Source organism: Pongo pygmaeus, chromosome 5 (assembly GCF_028885625.2).
Source record: "Pongo pygmaeus isolate AG05252 chromosome 5, NHGRI_mPonPyg2-v2.0_pri, whole genome shotgun sequence".
Lineage (NCBI taxonomy): Eukaryota > Metazoa > Chordata > Mammalia > Primates > Hominidae > Pongo > Pongo pygmaeus.
Genome location: NC_072378.2, coordinates 115,384,138 through 115,405,263, shown reverse-complemented (window position 1 = coordinate 115,405,263; position 21,126 = coordinate 115,384,138).

Sequence of the window (21,126 nt, the reverse complement as noted above, 5' to 3'; positions counted from 1 at the left end):
AAATGGATTTATTTTCCTCCATTTTTATTAGGAGGCATTTTTGCTAAATTATGTAATTGAGAGTGTTAATAAATTTACACGTAAGTTATTATTATAATTTATTTTGGATTTTCCACATATGTCAAGAGCATATAGTAAAAATTTACTTACTTTTGTCAAACTTTATACCTTTTATTATTCTTTTGTAACTATTTTACTGCTTAGGACCTCTAATAGAATGTCAAATATAGTGCTGATAGTGAATATTCTTGCTTTGTTCTCCATCTCTGTGTGTGTTAAATATTTCACAATTAGCTATCTATCTTTTAGGACTTTTTGTAGATATCTTATGCCAGGTAAAGAAACTCTTTTCTATTTCTTATTTGACCATAGTTTTCATCATGAATGGGTGTTAAATCTAATCAAATTATTATTCTTTATTGAAAAAATAATGATTTCCTTTTCATTAATGTATTGAATTACATTGACAAATTTTGGATATTGTATTAAATTTAAATTTTTGGAATTAATCTCATTTGGTTATGATATATCATACTTTTCATATATCATTGATTTCTATTGGTTAGCATCTTGTTTAACATTTTTGTGTCTGAGTTAATAAATACTGTTCTGTAATTCTTCTTTTGTCAAGTTTTTGTGTTAAGGTTATGTGGTCTCATGAAATAAACTGGAAAACATTCATTCTTTTACTAGTCTCTAAAAAAGTGTGCATAATGTTGGTCTTATTTCTTTCTTACAAGTACGGAAGAATTCGCAAGCAAAACCACCCAAACCTGAAATTTTCTTTAAGAAAAAATTATTTTGTATCAATTAAATTTCTCTAATGTATATAGGAAGTCATTTTTTTTTCTTGTGTTAGTTATGTTAACTTGTGTTTTTCATATATCTATCTCATCCAAGGCAAGATGTCCAATCTTTCGGCTTCTCTGGGCCACATTTGGAAGAAGAATTCTCTTGGCCACACATAAAATACACTAACATTAATGATAGCTGATGAGCTTTAAAAAAAACTCATAATGTTTTAAGGAAGTTTATAAATTTGTATTGGACTGCATTCAAACCATCCTGGGCCACATGCAGGCCATGGACTGCGGGTTGAACAAGTTTGATCTAAGCCTTTAAGTGTATTGGCATAAAATTGTTAAAATTTTTATTAATGTCTGAAAGGTCAGAAGTAATAACCTCTTTTTGTTTTTAATTTTGATAATTGATTATTTGTGTTTTCTTTTTTCCTATGTTGATAATTGATTATTTGTGTTTTCTTTTTTCCTATGCTTTACTAAGGTATAATATATTTTATTAATTTTGTAAAGAACTAGCCTCTGCTTTATGGATTTTTTCTCTCTTGTAGAGAAGGTTTCTATTTATTTTTGTTTTACTTTGATTCATTTATATAACTACTTTGAGTTTAATTAGATGTTCTCTTTTCCATATTCTTGATATTGAAGCTCAAATGATGCACTTTCAACTTTTCTCCTTTTCCAATACCTGCATTAAGAATATAAATTGTCTCCTAAATTCTGCTTTAGCTGCATTATACAATTTCATCGCTTTGTCATTTTGATTACTACTGTAAAATTTCTGTTTGTCTTTAGTCTATTTTTGTCCTTGCTACAAACTACTTTGTAATTTCCCTTCTAATACGTGACTTCTGCTTGTTCACAATTTCCATACACTGTCTTCTTTATTAGCACCTCTCAGCTTTTGGAGCTAACCACCAATAAGTTGCTTTATATCTCTGTCTTGCATTCAAAATCCCTGTGAGTAATTATCATAGCAACTTCTTTTTAGGTTCTGAAATATTGGACATATTATAGCCAATCTAATTTTATATCAGGTGCACATTTCTGAGCTCAATAGTTAGGGTGAAGGAGTCAAATAATGATTCCCATGTGTATTATTTTGCTAGGTCTGTCTTAATAAAGTATCACAAACTGGGTGAATAGTACAACAGAAATTTATTTTCTCATGGTTCTGGAGGCTAGAAGTCCAAGATCAAGGTGTTAGTAGAGTTAGTTCTTAAAAAGGCTTCAAGGAAGAAACTCTTTTATGACCTTCCTCTAGGTTCTAGTAGTTTTCTGACAGTCACTGGCATTCTTTGGTTTGTAAGAACATCACCCCAATCTCCACCTTTATTTTCATATGGAGTTCTCCCTGTGTGTCTGCCTGCATCCAAGTTTCCTCTTTGTATAAGGACACCAGTCATATTGGATTACTGGTCTACATACTCTAGTATGATCACTTTACTAATTTAATCTGTAGCAACCATTTTCCAAATGAAGTCACATTCTAAGGTATTGGAAAGCTGGATTTCAAAATATGAATTTTGCAAGTTTGGGGGCTCACAATTCAACTCATAACACCCCCCAGAGATGCACTCCTAAGAAAAAAAAGGATTATTTAGCACTTATTTTGTAAGAATCTTTTAAGGACTAACTCAATCATCAAAACAAATACATGAGGTAATGTGGTTATTTTTTCCCTTGTTTATCAATATCACTTCTCTTCCATGCTCTATGATCATGGTGCTGGGACTCTAAAAACTACATTTTTCAGGCTCATTTATCTTTGGCTTGTTGGTAGGTTCTTGCAACAAATCATTAAAGGGAACTTGGTAGATAAGATGCATTATACCTTTAGTCTATTCATATTAATAAAAGGAACTAAACTAGAGGGTGCATATTGAATCATGTAAAATAAAATTGAATCTTAAAAAGAGAGGAAGGTCAGATGATGACCCAAGGTGGTGAGTAAGAGATGTGTGGTCATTATCTGACAGAGAGGTGAGCAGCCCAAAAAGACTCTGTCGATATGACAAATGAGTATGACTCATGGTTCATTGAGTTGAACCATGCTCATCTACATGATGGAAATAGGAACCCCCTTCAGAGAGTGGAGGTTACCATAATCCACTGAGTGATTTTTTTCCTCACTTTGCTGAGTAATCAGCTCCTAATTCAGTACCTCACATGGGTGTGAATGATAGGACAAAGGACAAGCCTGAGTTGTAGTATTGTGAACTAGCTGGTAGGAGGAGGGAAAAATCAAGTATTTGGCTTCCATAGCATGAGTCATTAGAGTGAGAAATTCCTTAAACATCAGAGGAGGATTTAGATACTGACAAAATTTAATAAAGTCCATTAAAATAGCCAAAGTTCAAACCAAGTATTTTTAGCTCCTAGTCAGGTAGTCAGGGACAATATATATTTCCAATATGTTGACTGCCTTTTTGTTGTTTGGACATGCAAAACTTGTAAGAAATTTAAGCTATTATTTTGCCTTCAGAAATTTATTAGAAATTTTTTCTCATTTAACAATGTTTGTGTATATTTCCATATACCTTCATAAGCTGAGGTATAACATTTGTCTCTTTTAGTTAGACAGTGTGAGTTTCCTTCTGTAATATGAGGTGAGAATCCTATAGTTTTCTTACTTTGTTTTTTTTGCTTTGTTTTTTTTTTTTCTTTTATTATTATTATTATTATTATTATTATTATACTTTAGGTTTTATGGTACATGTGCGCAATGTGCAGGTAAGTTACATATGTATACATGTGCCATGCTGGTGCGCTGCACCCACCAACTCGTCATCTAGCATTAGGTATATCTCCCAATGCTATCCCTCCCCCCTCCCCCCACCCCACAACAGTCCCCAGAGTGTGATGTTCTCCTTCCTGTGTCCATGTGTTCTCATTGTTCAATTCCCACCTATGAGTGAGAATATGCGGTGTTTGGTTTTTTGTTCTTGCGATAGTTTACTGAGAATGATGATTTCCAATTTCATCCATGTCCCTACAAAGGACGTGAACTCATCATTTTTTATGGCTGCATAGTATTCCATGGTGTATATGTGCCACATTTTCTTAATCCAGTCTATCATTGTAGGACATTTGGGTTGGTTCCAAGTCTTTGCTATTGTGAATAATGCCGCAATAAACATACGTGTGCATGTGTCTTTATAGCAGCATGATTTATAGTCCTTTGGATATATACCCAGTAATGGGATGGCTGGGTCGAATGGAATTTCTAGTTCTAGATCCCTGAGGAATCGCCACACTGACTTCCACAAGGGTTGAACTAGTTTACAGTCCCACCAACAGTGTAAAAGTGTTCCTATTTCTCCACATCCTCTCCAGCACCTGTTGTTTCCTGACTTTTTAATGATTGCCATTCTAACTGGTGTGAGATGGTATCTCATTGTGGTTTTGATTTGCATTTCTCTGATGGCCAGTGATGGTGAGCATTTTTTCATGTGTTTTGTGGCTGCATAAATGTCTTCTTTTGAGAAGTGTCTGTTCATGTCCTTCGCCCACTTTTTGATGGGGTTGTTTGTTTTTTTCTTGTAAATTTGTTGGACTTCATTGTAGATTCTGGATATTAGCCCTTTGTCAGATGAGTAGGTTGAGAAAATTTTCTCCCATTTTGTAGGTTGCCTGTTCACTCTGATGGTGGTTTCTTTTGCTGTGCAGAAGCTCTTGAGTTTACAGATTCAATGCCATCCCCATCAAGCTACCAATGACTTTCTTCTCAGAATTGGAAAAAACTACTTTAAAGTTCATATGGAACCAAAAAAGAGCCCGCATCGCCAAGTCAATCCTAAGCCAAAAGAACAAAGCTGGAGGCATCACACTACCTGACTTCAAACTATACTACAAGGCTACAGTAACCAAAACAGCATGGTACTGGTACCAAAACAGAGATATAGATCAATGGAACAGAACAGAGCTGTCAGAAATAATGCCACATATCTACAAGTATCTGATCTTTGACAAACCTGACAAAAACAAGAAATGGGGAAAGGATTCCCTATTTAATAAATGGTGCTGGGAAAACTGGCTAGCCATATGTAGAAAGCTGAAACTGGATCCCTTCCTTACACCTTATACAAAAATCAATTCAAGATGGATTAAAGACTTAAATGTTAGACCTAAAACCATAAAAACCCTAGAAGAAAACCTAGGCATTACCATTCAGGACATAGGCATGGGCAAGGACTTCATGTCTAAAACACCAAAAGCAATGGCAACAAAAGCCAAAATTGACAAATGGGATCTTACTTTGTTAATAATCAATTTCCTCATTACTTCAGTAATCCTACCTATGTGTTGATAATTTCTGGATCATATTAAATTTGTATATATAGTAGAGTAGACTTCTGTCCTGTAACTTCTCTTAAATTAATCTGCACTTCTGGTTTTTGCTGGTATCCCTGACTTCCTTTAATAGATAATGCAGACAAAAAGATACACTTATATGAAAACAATAAATTTCTAAAATATATTTCAAGACTCATAATGTACTCAGTGATAATGGGATCAGTGTAACAAAGTGTATCAAAAATTAACTCAGAAATTACTAAACTTTTTTTGTTAATGCCCTAAACAGTTGAGAGCATTAGATATTATAAATGAGTGTGTATAATTAGTAATCATTTTTAGGGATAAGAAAATGCCCTGGATTTTGTTACTTGAATGACTGAAAGGCAGGGCCAGTGGTAGGGAAAAACTAGAGGAAGCAATTCTGCTCTACTCTGTAACGTTGGGGGATTTAAAGGATTCTGGCAGAAACCTTCATAGAGTGGGACCTTGAACTCAGAGTTCCATTAAGACCATGATTTTTCCTCAACCCTCAAAAGCAAAATATAGAAAAAGGAAATCCACAAAATGCAATCAGGGAAGGATATTGCTCTATAATTTAGCCTCTGCTGAGGTAAAGACTTTTACAACACTTGAAGGGGGTTGTGTGGAGAATGAAAATCAAATACTGTGACCTATAGATTTACCTTGATACTGTTTCCCTACACCCCAGAGAGGTGAGAAGTGCCTAAATAAAGCCATGGAGCTGCCATATTTGGTTGGCACACCCGAAAGATCTTGATATTTTGACTTTATTTTACTCTTTAAATCCAAAGCCTCACAATACTTCCCAGACAAAAACATTAAGGCCCTGACAGCATTTTTCTGGAAAACTCTGACTGTGGGAGGAGGCAGCCCCACTAGGGTATCAGTCATTGGCCAGCTGGGATGTAATCTACTATCCATTTACCTTTCAGAGAAAAAAGTAATTTAGGAAAAATCAAGTGTCACTAACTTAGGGAAGGATAACTTCTCTGTTCTCCAGGATCCTGCTCTAGAGATAGCTTAAATGGACCCACATTCAGTAGCAGGAGTTAAAAGAAAAAAAGAGCTATTGAGGGGTAGACTTTTTACACTCATTGATATGTCCATATTATGGAAAACTTAGGTAACAGCTATTATCTACATGTGTTTGTGTCAAAATCCCAGTCCCCAAAGAGTTTAAAGCAATTACCACTCAAATAAAGGCAGTGACTATAAAATTGTAAACTGATTAAATTATTATGGTGTGTAAAATAGCAGTCAGAAATATGACTTTTGATTCCCTTCATATCTAATATTCTATCTATAAAACCAAACTGTCTCTTTGCTCATTATAAAGTAATAGAGTTTCTGAGTTTTAAATCTCTTGACCTGGACAAGCTCATTTCCTACTTTCTAAATTTTGTGCTCAAGAGTTGCTAACCTCCACAAATCTTCTAATGATAGTAATTAGACTAGTAAAATTTTTGACAAAATGATATGCTTTATCAAATCAGAGAAAATTAGTCACTATAATATTGCCATCTTAGTAATAGCAAATGGAACAACATACGATTTCTCTATAAGCTTTTGATTAGAAAATATTTCTGTACTCCTCTTCCAGTGTTTTAAAGATAATCAAATTAGAGTGGAATATTGGTTGAATAAAAACATGAGTGTATGAAAATTAGCTTAGGGTAAGTTTGCTATTTTAGTTATAGAACAGCCAGATCTACAATCTCCAACCAAACACAATGTTTTAAAAGGTTTATTATATAATTATTCTTCAGTTTATCCAAATACTGAAAATAATATTTAATGAAATGTGCATATCTGTCTGTTCTGTGTGTATGCTCATGCATATATATATATATGTGTATATATATGTATATATATAAATATATATGTTTCTCAACTATCAGGTCTTTTAACCCTATGTATTCTAAACATCTGCATTAGTCCATTTTCATATTGCTGTAAAGAACTGCCTGAGACTGCATAATTAATAAATGAAAGAGGTTTAATTGACTCACAGTTCAGCATGGCTGGGAGGCCTCAGGAAACTTACAATTATGGAAGAAGGTGAAGGGGAAGCAAGGCACCTTCTTCACAAGGTGGCAGGAAGGAGAATTGCCAAGCAAAAGATGAAGAGCCACTTATAAAACCATCAAATCTCATGAAAAGCACTCATTATCACCAGAATAGTATGTGGGAAACTGCCCCCATGATTCAATTACCTCCATTTGGTCTCCTCCTGGACATGTGGGAATTATGGAGATTATGGAGATTACAATTTAAGATGAGATTTGGGTGGGGACACAAGGCCTAACCATATTATTCTGCCCCAGCCCCTCCCAATCTCATGTTTCTTTCACATTTCAAAACTAGTCCTTTATTTCAAACAGTCCTCCAAAGTCTTAATTTATTCCAGCATTAACCCAAAAGTCCAAATCCAAAGTCTCATCTGAAACAAGGCAAGTCCCTTCCACCTATGAGCCTGTAAAATCAAAAGCAAGTTAGTTACTTCCTAGATACAGTGAAGGTACAGGCATTGGGTAAATATACCCATTTCAAATAGAAGAAATTGGCCATAATGAAGGACCTACAGGCCCCATGCAATTCTGAAATCCAGCAGGGCAGTCAAATCTTAAAGCTTCAAAATGATCTCCTTCAACTCCATGTCTCATATCCAGGTTGTGCTGATACAACAGTTGGGCTCCCATGGCTTCGGAAAGCTCCACCTCTGTTGCACTGCATGGTACAGCCCCATTCCCAGCTGCCTTCATGGGCTGGCATTGAGAGTCCGTGGCTTTTCCAGCCATATGCTGTCAGTGCAAGCGGTCAGTAGATCTATCATTCTGAGGTCTGGAGGATGGTGGCCCTCTTCTCACAGCCTCACTAGGCAATGTCCCAGTGGAAACTCGGCATGGGGGATCCAGCCCCACATTTCCCTTCCACACTGCCCTAGTAGAGGTTCTACATGAGGGCTCCACCCCTGCAACAAGCTTCTGCCTGAACATTCAGGTATTTTCATACATCTTCTGAAATCTATGCAGAGGTTCCCAAAACTGAATTCTTGTCTTCTGTGCACCTGGAGGCCCAACAGTCTGTGTAAGCCACTAAGCCTTGGGGCTTGCACCCACTGAAGCAATGACCTGAGCTGTATGTTGGCTCCTTTTAGCCATGGCTGGGAACCAGGGCATCAAGTCCTGAGACTGCACCAAGCAGCAAGGGCTTGGGCCCAGCCACAAAACCTTCTAGGCCTCTGGGTCTGTGATGGGAGGCCTGTGATTCAAGACTTCTGACATGCCCTGGAGACATTTTCCCCATTGTCTCAGCAATTAACATTTGGTTCCCTGTCACTTATGCTAATTCCTGCAGCTGGCTGCAGCTGGCTTGAATTTCTCCTCAGACAGTGGATTTTTCTTTTCTATTGCATTGTCTGGCTGAAATTTTCTAAACTTTCATGTTCTGCTTTCCTTTTAAACAGAAGTTGCAATTCCAAATCATCTATTTGTGAATGTATAAAATTAATGCTTTTAAGAGGACCTAAGTCACCTCTTGAATACTTTGTTGCTTAGAAATTTCTTCTGCCAAATGTCAGTCTCTTTGCTAAAACAGCAAAATTTGTCTTTGTTCCAGTTCCCAACAAGTTCCTCATCTCCATCTGAGACCACCTCAGCCTGAACTTCATTGTCCATATCACTATCAGCATTTTGCTCAAAGCCATTCAACAAGTCTCTAAGAAGTTCCAAACTTTCCCACATCTGTCATCTTCTAATCCCTCCAAACTGTTCCAACTTCTGCCTGTTACCCAGTTCCAAAGTTGCTTTCACATTTTCAGGTATCTTTGTAGCAGCACCCCACTCTCTGCAGTACCAATTTACTGTGTCAGTCTGTTTTGATACTGCTATAAAAAACTGCCTGAGACTGGGTAATCTATAAAGGAAAGAAGTTTAATTGAAAGAAGTTCAGCATGGCTTGGGAGGCCTCAGGAATCTTACAATCATGGCGGAAAGGGAAGCAAAGCACCTTCTTCACAAGACAGCAGGAAGGAGAATTGCCGAACAAAGGGGGAATATCCCCTTGTAAAACCTTCAGATCTCATGAGAACTCATTCACTATCATGAGAACAACATGGGGGAAACTGCCCCCACAATTGAATTACCTCCACCTGGTCTCTCCTTTGACATGTGAGGATTATGGGGATTACAATTCAAGATGAGATTTGGATGGGGACACAAAGCCTAACCATATCAATATCTAAACACAGTAAATATCTATGACATATGTCAAGAATATGGAGGACATTTTGAGGTTTTTATACATGATCTTTTTTTTTTTTTTCTGTAACATTGTTTTCTCTTTCCCCAAGGCTCTTATCATATGTTGTCCTTTCTTCATTCTATCCTTGGATGTATTACTCCTCATTGGAACTTTGAAGTAGTATAATTATTAGGACATTAATTTATGATTTATCTCTGTCTTTTTTTTCTCATTGCCTCTCCCACTTTAAGATGGTGGCCGAGACTTTTGGGAATTTTTTCTTCCATGTAAGGCCAAAATGAAAATTTGTATCTACTTTTCCTTTCGTTGAGAGAAGGGCACATTTTAAGGGAATGAGAAAGGAGTGATTCTGAGAAACTGGAAAGTGGTTGACTATATTGTTAAAAGGTCTTAAGCTTGTCAGGGACTATATTATGCCCCATGAAAGAGTTTGTAAAATTGGCAAAGGAAAAGGCAGATAACTTATCATTTGTTGCAGGATGTAGACAAACACTACAGGGCAAGAGAACGCTTTAAGCTTGTACCACGAAGATGTCAGGGTCATCTATGAAGTAGTGGTTATTAGAGGCCTATTTATCACTTTTCCAATGAAAATTGAGAATATTTTCTACATTTCCATAGTCTCTTGATTTCTAGGCTGTGAACAAGATAAATGAATGGGATCCTCCAATGATTGCAAAATGGATTATAACTGATTTATAGAAAAGTGTTAAAAGTGGGGTGTTTCTTGTGGACTTCAGTTTGGGGTTCAATTAATACACATTCAAATTTATCTTCTGCCATTAATCATCAGTGAAGTTTAATGATATTTTTCATTAAAAGAAATTTTGCTTTTGTAGAAAGCTGATGAGGGGACTCTCCTTTTAAAACTTTGACTAAAAAGCGTCAATGCTGGGTGCAATGGTTCATGCCTGTAATCCTAACACTTTGAGAGGCTAAGGCAGGAGAAATGCTTGAGGCCAGGAGTTCAGGACCAGCCTGGGCAACATAGCAAAACCCTATCTGTAGAAATAATTTAAAAACACTATTCAGGTGTGGTAGTGCACACCCGTAGTCCCAGCTTCACAGAGGCTGAGGCATGAGGATCACTTGAATCCAGGAGTTCAAGGTTGCAGTGAGTCATGATTGTGCCACTACACTACAGCCTGGGTTACAGAGCAAGACCCCATCTCTGAAAACAAAACTGTCAAGTATTCAGATGTTCTCTTGAATTTCTAATGTGTTGTTAGGTATCATTTCAAATAGAAGCATACAGTTTACTTAATATAAATTCTTAAAAATTTCAAATGTTATATATGTATTTGACAAGATCGAAAACAGGAAATATTTATTTCATCAGTATAAGGCAGTATGAAGCTTCTTATAATTTACATGAAAGAAGCTTATCATTAGAAAAGATCTACATAGTTACATATAGTATTTGTCACCTAGGGCTGCTGTAAGAAAGTGGTAAAAAAATGGATGGCTTATAACAACAGAATGTATGGTCCACAATTCTGGAAGCTAGAAGTCTGAAATCAAGATGTTATCAGGGCCACATTCTCTCTAAAGTCACTAGGTAAGGATATTTTTATGTCTCTTTGTACCTTCTGGTAGTATGCAAAGAAAAACTGCACTGGAACCGGTTAAACAGGCAAAGAATATCTTATTCAAGACTATTGAATAGGAGTCAAGAATTGCAATAGGAAAGAAAGATTGAACTAAATTCTGCTGAAACAAAAAGCCTAAGAGTTTTAAGCCCTGGGGTGAGCTAGTAGTACAGTTCTAAAGTACATAAGGTGAGAAGATAGTCAATATGGTTAGGCCCCACCTGTGTTACTAATTGGTGCTTATCAAAGTTAGGCTCCTACCCTCCCAGGAAGACTGGTATACAGGGCCATTATCAAATTTCATTTCAAAGGGATAGCTTCCAGGTCCTTGAGAAAGATATCCCTGAGTTGTAAAACTGGCAATAAGCTGGAAGAAGATTTATATCTCAAATGGTCAAAGAAATAACTTTCATTTGCAAGTTTTCTAAAGTAAATGCTCTAAGAAAAAGGATGTCAGGGCCCTATAGTTAGAAAGAAATTTAACATTTAGTCAAGCTGAGGGGAATATTAAAGCCATCTTGGTCAGTGTTTGTTGGCAATCCTTGGTGTTTACTTTTAGACAAATCACTGTAATTTCTACCTCTGTTCTCACATGGCCTCCTCCTCTGTGTATCTGTGTGTCTCTGGGTTCTTTTCTTAGAAATACTTTAGTTATTGGATTGTGACCCACCCACTCCAATCCACTACGACCTCACATTAACTAATTATGCTTATAGCACTCTGCTGTAACTGAGTACCTCCATTTTTCTAAGAGATGGTTTAATTACTTTTTTCTCTTTTCTTTCCTCCTTTTCCCTACTTCCTACTTAGCTCTTTAGAAATGCAATTATATCACTTCTCAGCCTTTTGGCTATAATAAAGAGTAAAAATGCAATTATAACCTTTTACCTGCCATTCAGCAGACACTACCTACAGGGCAAGTTCATCTAACTATGTGTTTAGAAGCTCCAGGGCAAAACTCTCTCCCACCAGGAGGTTGCCTCAACCCAAAGTATGCCCACTACAAAACTCTCTCCCACCTGGAGAGTTTTCAGCCACTTTTACAACCCTAGTCCTGCCTATAAAAGCTCCAGTAGTCACCAGCTCGACCACCCAGTAGTTAAGGCACTGAAACAAGTTATGCATACCCTCATTGGCTCAATTCCTCCCCTGTGTGCCATTCATGCCAGGCCCCCTTTTAACAGTGCCTGCTTTCTGCTCCAAAAGCAAAATGGTACCCTTAAGGCAGGAACTCAGTACTTCCCCTAAACAGCTTTTAAGTGAAAAGTCATTTTCCTTATATCAGACCTCACTCTTGTTAACTGGACTCTGCAAGCAGTGTATAATTGAACCTGTGTTTACACTACTTCCAAATAAGGTATGATGTATTATGGAATATATGAATTTGGGGGGGCGGGGCACACTACACAATTCAATACATATGTAACTCCATAACTAAACTTTAAGACTTATGAGATGAGTAGAAGAAACTTTGCCTTATGCAAAATTGTTATTTTGTTCCTTAATATTAAGGCTAATTAGCAAACTGTTTCCTCAATCATTCCCACCCACTCATACTCACCCACACACATACACACATAAAATTGTATTTAAATTTCTATATCCAAGAGGAAATATTCTCCCTGTAACTTACTGTGGATAGTAAAAATTTTTTATTTCCTTACCTTATTATACATATTACTAAGAATAAAATACTATCCATCCTCTAATAGGGAAATGTGATTTTGTATAAGAAAATGTGAAAGAGATTTTATAACCAAGAGAATAAATGAAGTTTTCTTCTTTCCAATTATTTATTCTGATTCTTTATGTAATTTTGTAATATCATATTTTAGTCTGTTCTTATTTTTTGAAATGCCTTTGTTTGACATGTTGCTTTATTTTTCCTTATAATTAAAGGCTCTACTGAAGAAAACTATTAGACTTTACATGTAAGAATGTTATTTGTAAGAAGAAACATTTTAGAATAAAGTTAACTTTCATCAAGTGGAAAATTGAATAATACCATGTACTATGCTCACATAGCTGTTGAAAGATGAGGTAACACTATAAATCATAATTGATATGAACCAAAAAATCTATTTTACTTGATATACAAAATGAATCAATATGAAATATATTTAATTTTTATTTATGATGTATATTTAGTAGGAATCCATTTTCAACAGAAAATACAATGACTACCATAACTATTTTTATAGTGCTTCCCTAGACTGTACAAACCTTTATTTTTAATTCCAAATATCTAAGTACTAGTTCTGTTACAAAGCTTGTTTAACCTTCTTTTTAATAATAAGAAAATTTTCCTGAGATCTTTAGGAAGAATGACCTCTTGTTTTTCTTAAATTTCATTAATGTTATCCATTTCATAGACTTTATTGCTTAAAAAGACTAGGTGTATGCTTTGGAATTTTATCTGCCACATGGAATTGCAGACTGGAGTTTATCTCTAGACCTTTGTAGGATTAATAAACTCTTCCCCTTCATATACAAAGCAAAAACCATAGAATGTGATTGAAATATTAATAAGTCTGTAAAAAGCAGGTTGTCTTCTTCAAGGTTAGTTGAAGAAAGTATATAGTATGTAAAATTAAATATGTTCAATTTATGTGAAAATATCTTTGTGGAAAATGGTCAGTGAGCAGGATTATTTATTTATCCATGTAAAATTTATTGAAGACTTATTATGTAACAGCCACTGGGCTTGTCACTAGGGATTTCATGGTCCCTCCATGAACCTTAAATTTACAGTGAAAAGACTGACAATTTGAAAGCAAACAAATAAAATTATGTTATATAAAATAAGTGCTATAGAGGAAGTTTATACTGCTGTGTAAATACATATAACAAAAAGAAGAGAGAGCGCAGGTAACATTAATGACATCTATACAATGTAAAGAACATGCATTCATGGAGCCTGACAAAGAAAGCTTTATGCAGACTTTTTAGAAAATGAAATGAATTGTCCTAGGATTCTCTAGTGAGCCAGTGTGGCTAGATCTTAGTGAACATCACTAACTTTGGTGAAAGATGAAGTTGAATCAGATAATGGAGGCCATTTGTCCTGGTAAAAAGTTTGAATTTCCAGTCGTGGGAAACTATTGATGGTATTTTAAGCAGCTGGGTGCCATGGGATCACATTCTTAGATTCCTCTAGCTGCTTGAAAAGACCATGTAGGTTGTTATTGCCGAAATCAGGGTGCAATCCTACGGTAACTCGGAGTAGGAAAGTGGCTAGATGAATAAAAGTGAATATTGAGGGCTGGGCGCGGTGGCTCACGCCTGTAATCCCAGCACTTTTGGGAGGCCGAGGCGGGCGGATCACGAGGTCAGGAGACGGAGACCACGGTGAAACCCCGTCTCTACTAAAAATACAAAAAGCCGGGCGTGGTGGTGGGCACCTGTAGTCCCAGCTACGTGGGAGGCTGAGGCAGGAAAATGGCGTGAACCAGGGGGGCAGAGCTTGCAGTGAGCTGAGATTGCGCCACTGCACTCCAGCCTGGGGACAGAGGGAGACTCCGCCTCAAAAAAAAAAAAAAAAAAGTGAATATTGAGGTAGATTTTGGTTGTAGAACCATAACAATTTGCTACACATTTGTATGTTGGTAAGGAAGTAAGTGGAGAAAATAATGATGATCCTAACTAGCTTTGGTCTTTGTCAATGGATCTGTGTTGGTGTTTTTTACTGAGATGGCTAATTATAAGGGTGGGAGAAACTCAGTAAGTGACTCAATTAACGGTGTAGTTTTAGACAGCTTAAGTTTAACATCTTAACATGATTTTTCTCGGAGTAGGAATATAAAAGAGTTAAATATGTATATCAGCAATTCAGAAAAGAGGTTTGGACTGAGGTCAATTTGAATATTATGAATCTATACATACTGTTTCAAGTAATGGGACTATTTGATACTATTTAAACATTTGATATTTATTGAGTACTTACTCTGGGCTACACACTGTAGAGTCAATATGATAAAATTATGAGAACTCTGTAAGACAATACATTTATTAGGATTCACCTGAAGTTCTCTTTGATTGAACTGACTTTAGGTCAATTGTATATACCTCTGAATCAATCTCTGTTTCCCAAGGTTCAGGAAGTCTCCAAGGCAGCAAGAAAAATATGTAGCACCAAGGGATTCTAAGATCTTATGAAGCTGCAACTGAAACCAGAAGTTGGCAGAAGTGAGGAGAGAGAGTTTTCAGAAGCAGTTTGTTGTAAACAATAGAAGAGAATTGGGGAAAAATTATAAGAACAGGAAATCAGGGATTAGGCCCACATCACAAATACATGTCATGAAATTTTTCCTCATTTGCTAAAAGTGAGCTATAAATTTGATTGTAAGTTTTTTAACAACAAATGGGAAACTGGAAACATTATCAGTTCTACAATTACCGGAAATCAATCATAAGGTAAAATGAAGACGATTAAAATAATAACTATTCTATGTATTAACCCTGCCCCTGTGCCCAAATAAGATCTATCTAAAAGAAGGGGCTCTGCAATGTAAAAAGATATCCTCAACAACGTTTTAAAAAATCCATTCATAGGTTACATACAGAGTTTCTTGTACTGGACAATGGCATTGCACTAAAATTCAACTCAGAATAAGAACTCTATGCCGAACCATGTTCTCACTTATAAGTGGGAGCTAAATGACGAGAACACATGGACACACAGAGGGGAACAACGCACACTGGGGCCTATCAGAGAGTGGAGCATGGGAGGAGGGAGAGGATCAAGAAAAATAACTAACAGGTACTAGGCTTAATACCTGGGTGATGGAATAATCTGTAAAACAAACCCCACGACACAAGTTAACCTATGTAACAAACCTGTACATGTACCGCTGAGTTAAAATAAAAGTTAAAAAAAGAAAAAGATGTAGCGCTCTTAGCAAACACCTTTTTTTCTATCTGAACTAAATAATGCATCATTGAAACTGAAGTGTGCTACTCTTATGATCTGTGACTAAAACATGTTGTAACAATCCATATTACATCAAATAAAGCAGGTATAAGTTCACCGTATGCCCTAAATGCACTATATGCACTACTTCAGCTGATTCTGTCTGGGCACTGACCAGTGAGAAATGATGCTGGATATCAACAACCTATTTAGCTCTACTGGGCTTGCAGCTGACTATCAGCCAGGGCTGAACCCCATTCTTTTTTAAAAAAATACATTTTTAAGCCATGTTAAACAAAAAATAAATTCCGAAAATCTGAAAAAAAAAAAGGAAAAAAAAGAAATACATGTGGATCCAGTTCATTGCAGTTCATGCATGCAGCTTGCCAATGACCAGCAATAATCTGGGGATAGCCTTTTGAGTATCTGAAATAATGGATGGGGTGAATAGCCTTTACAAAATATTTTCAATAATTTTTTTCTTAAAAAAGATTGATAGCTTTTGCAGACAGATATTTATACATTTGAAATATATATTACATATTATTGTATTTCCTTACAAGTGCTTGGAGTAACCATAAATACAGTGGGAGAGTAAATAGCCTTTAATTAACAATTAGCTCAGTATGATTCTATACTATAACTTGGATGGAAAAAAATAAGTACCTAAACCTGATGCAATTGTGAGACAAGTTCACATAAGGAGAATTGCTGAAGTAAGTTGTGAGAGTCCTATTCCTCTCAGCATATTTCTCAGATCATGCCTGCATCATTGATTCAAAATCTAGCTGTCTAGATTTTAGACAAATGTTGAAAAAAGAGAAGCTCTGCAGGCAAGCCACAGAATGATTACATAATGTTAGTCATGTTTTATAAAGAATGATCAAAATAACTGAGGAGGTTTAATTTTGAGGAGAAGATTTTGGATAAGAGTGACAAAATTAAAAGCCAGGTGTCAAGACATGAACAGATACCACAAAGAAGAGAGGTCTAGTGTGAGAGTCCTGATCTGAGAGGCAGAACTAGGGCCAAAGTACACAAGGTACAGAGAGATAGGTTTTTTGTAACTAGAAGGAAGACCTATCTAATAGTAAGAAGTTCCAAATATGAAATAGGCTTCATCAGAAAATAATGGCTCTTGGAGCCCTTGTCTTTGGAGAAATGTCTATAGGGAAATATATTGGTAGGAGATGACTCAATTTTGGATGTGTAGCTCTAGTAAGTTGTTATAAAGTCCATTAGAATACTAAGCATCTGTCATTTTGATAAGTATTCCAAAGTCTTTACTACTTATAAATATTATTCCATTGAACAATTTCTTTTTAATCAAACACTAGATGCTGCATGCACATTTAAGCATTGAGAGTTACAGCAGTAAATAAGAAAGCGGAGGCTCCCTTGAAGGTTACCCTATTTGGGAGGAGTGGGTGGATACAGGTTAACAATAAGCAATATATAATAGGAAGAAATAGAAAGTAGGAGAAAGTGCCTTTCCCATTGACTTGTGCAAAACCTCCATATCACTCTGTGTAATTATTTTAATACTTACACAGAGTGATATGGAGGTTTTGCACAAGTCAATGGGAAAGGCACTTTCTCCTACTTTCTATTTCTTCCTGTTTAATGCTGACCTCTGTCTGCGAAGATGGCTGCATTCACCTTCTTGTCTCCTGGACTCTGAATGTCTACATTATCTCTCACCACTTGCCATTGAATCCATCTCTATGGATTTGTCCTGCTGATCTCTGGTAGATCCTTGGGTCCTGAGCACCCCTGGTATTTCAGTCTAAGTGCCACTTGAGTTCCTAATCTGACAGCCAGATAAATGCAGTTATTCAAGCAGGTAATGGGTTTTGAGGTGGGACCTGTAGAAGCCATGGATGCAGAGGCAATCAGTCAAAGGTGGCTCCTCTAATTAGAAATATCACAGAGTACCAAAGTTACTAAAACCTTGAATTTCAGAGCATGGTCTGAAAGACACTTATATAAGAATCATAGGAAGTACTTGTTTAAAATGCAGATTCCTTCTCCCCCAAGTTATAGTTCAATCTTTGTGGGTAAAGGCTGTCAATTACCATATTGAACAAACTGTTCAGGAATCTGTATACTCTGAAGTTTGAAAATCTCTGCATCAAGAATAAGAATAAGAATAAGAATAAAAGAATTCAACCAATGGAATATATGAGTCCCTTAAAGGGCAACTTGACAGAAACATCAAAATATACAACTTCTGTTTACAAAAACCATAGAAAAAATATGGTTCTTATAGTCCCATGGCTGTAGATAATTAGGAGACTTGTTGTTCTCCTTATAATTATGAACAAGGTACAAAAGCTATGTTCTCTATCACCCTGGCCATTACCTGATGCCTCTGGAGAGCCTGCTACTGCTGGTACCAAATGACATAGAGGAATTGATTAAACTAAGGTTAAAATTAATTTTCTAGAAAACAGAAGTTTATTTTATTTTATTTTATTTTTATTATACTTTAAGTTTTAGGGTACATGTGCACAATGTGCAGGTCAGTTACATATGTATACATGTGCCATGCTGGTGTGCTGCACCCATTAACTCGTCATTTAGCATTAGGTATATCTCCTAATGCTATCCCTCCCCCCCTCCCCCCACCCCACAACAGTCCCCAGAGTGTGATGTTCCCCTTCCTGTGTCCATGTGTTCTCTTTGTTCAATTCCCACCTATGAGTGAGAATATATTTTTCTATAGTGGCCTACAGATGTTTGTAAGAATCATTTTTAATTACTTTTAAATATGGCCATATTATGTACTAATTGTTCCAAAAACTTTGTACAATTTTCCTATCCAGATTGTAAATTCCTCAAGAAAACTTTATTAACCTATTTCTTGTATATAATCATGAGAGCACACAGTAAATGCTCAATAAACACTCAGCTGTTGTTGATGGTGAAAGTTAAACCTCTAGATTCTTGCCAAATGAGGATTTTTCTAGTGTGAATTAGGGAGAAGCAAGGCTTTAATATATATTACAGTTAAATCTATATCTAGAATTGGATATAACCATATTCATCATTTGTTATGACTAAATGGCCTACTTTGAAAGACACAGAAGGATAGAACTTTAGAGAGAGAGAAAAAGAAAGAAAGAGAGAAAAGGATACAACTGGAGAGAGAGGCCTATGGGCTCAACTCACCATGAAAACAAGAACAAATGGGAGCAATGCATTATAAAAATCCACTTGCTAATATCTTAAAGACATAAGTTCCTGGTTAAAATGAACATGACTTTTTAGAGAACAGAGTCAATCAGATTAATATATAAATTAATCTCCCATGACAGAGTGACATGCTTTGCAGATCAAGGCAAGTGCTAGCTACATTTTTTTTTGTTTTAGCAAAGGTTTTTATTCTATGATCTGTGATAAAATTATAAATTAGGTATGAGGATTTCATTTAGGACAAAAAGCTAAAGGGTACTTAAGTGACTGAAGCTGGGTCTTCTGCTTAGAAGAGAATTTTTCCAATATTTTTCTCTATCTTTGATCAAACTAATCAGCCTTGGCTCATCTACATGGTATTGTAATTGAAACAACCAATTCTCCTGGATGCCTATAATTACACTTTCATGTAAATTAGTTGTGGCTTGTTGGACTCAAGGTCAGAATTATTTTCTAATGTTTCTGCTGCAGAGAATCTAGACAAGGTTTGAATGATGTTATGGGCCCTATACAACTACTTCTACATATGCCAAGGCTCGGGGGACAGACTTTACTAACTCTGACTAGAACTTTGGGAGTCATTTGTGAGATACACATAGAACACAAATCTTGCAAGTTCAAAGGTAAAGTGTTAGAGGATCCTGTAATGATGTTCAAAAAAGAGCACATACACTTTTGAGTTATTGTTAAGTCCCTAGAATAGCATGCAACAAATTTACAGGGGGATCAGGTGTACACTGAACTATTTCAAAGATCAATGTTTACAAAAATACAGATATATTTTTTTCAGTTTTAAAGTTCCTACTGGGGACATTAGCCATAGCAGATTAAGTTCATAAATTCAAACAGAGAGATTCAATTGCCAAATGTTTAAGAACCAGATTAAAAATATTAAAATTACTAAAGGATTTAATACCATATAGTGTGTTATTTTTCATGCATATGCCAATGTCATAATGGTTAATAAATTTTCTTTCTCAAGGTATAGCAGAAGGAGTTATATAATTGTACAATTAGAAACCTATAATTTTTTTCTATGATTGCATCTTCAGTTTTGCTTCTCAGGTCTGGAATGCTGTCTTGAAGAAAGTAGGAATTGTCTGTCATCTACCTAGCCAGCATCCTAATCATCTGTCATCTATCTGCTATTCGTCTATCTTCCTATCCATCTATCTACTTCCTGCCATATTTCAGAAAGGATTTATCTTGGTTCTTTGATGCATATTTAGAAAAATATTATACAAAATCCAGCAGCCTAAAAATGTGCATTGGGTTATATCTGCCTATCATAAAAATAGTTCCAACTTAAGGAGGCGATAACTTTTTGCAAAAAAAAATAGGTTGCATAATATTGAGTGATTAAGAGGTTTAAAAACAATAAATAGTAATAATGGTTTTTTGACCTTAAATGGTTCTAGATTCTTAAAGGAAATATTACTTTTAATTAAAGAAAATGATAATATCATACTGGGCTATGACAAACTTCTACACATCCTTCATTGTAGTGATAGTACCTTGAATACTGTATTTCTCACCAGTATTCTACATAGAATATTAATTAACTCTCCTAATTGCTATTACATGTAGGACAAGGGTTTTCAACTCTCTAACAGTTTGTTTAACAATAATTCACTCAAAAAGTCATCCATGTGGAGGTCTCCATAATAATGTAAATTCTCCCTAGTGTGTAGCAGGTAATTATTTGTCTAAAGTTGAGTTGGACAATAATCTTTCTGTAAACAAGACATTCCTATGCAGTCTGTTGATGATTGTTAATTAATTTTTGCCCATTGATGTAATGTAAAAATTCATTTAGAAGCTATGAATTGTATGAAATATTAATTACATTCTAGAGGTTTCAGAGCACCGCAGAATAACAAAAGTGGGCAATGATAAGCTTTTAATTGCAACCCATTCAATTGAGCTATTATGTTTCCATAACCATTTTATTTCATTAGTTATCTGTCAGTTTATAATATAGTTGTTAATTGAAGTAGAAACAGAATGTGTGAACTTTTTGTTTTCCCAATTGTATACTTTGTATGCTTGA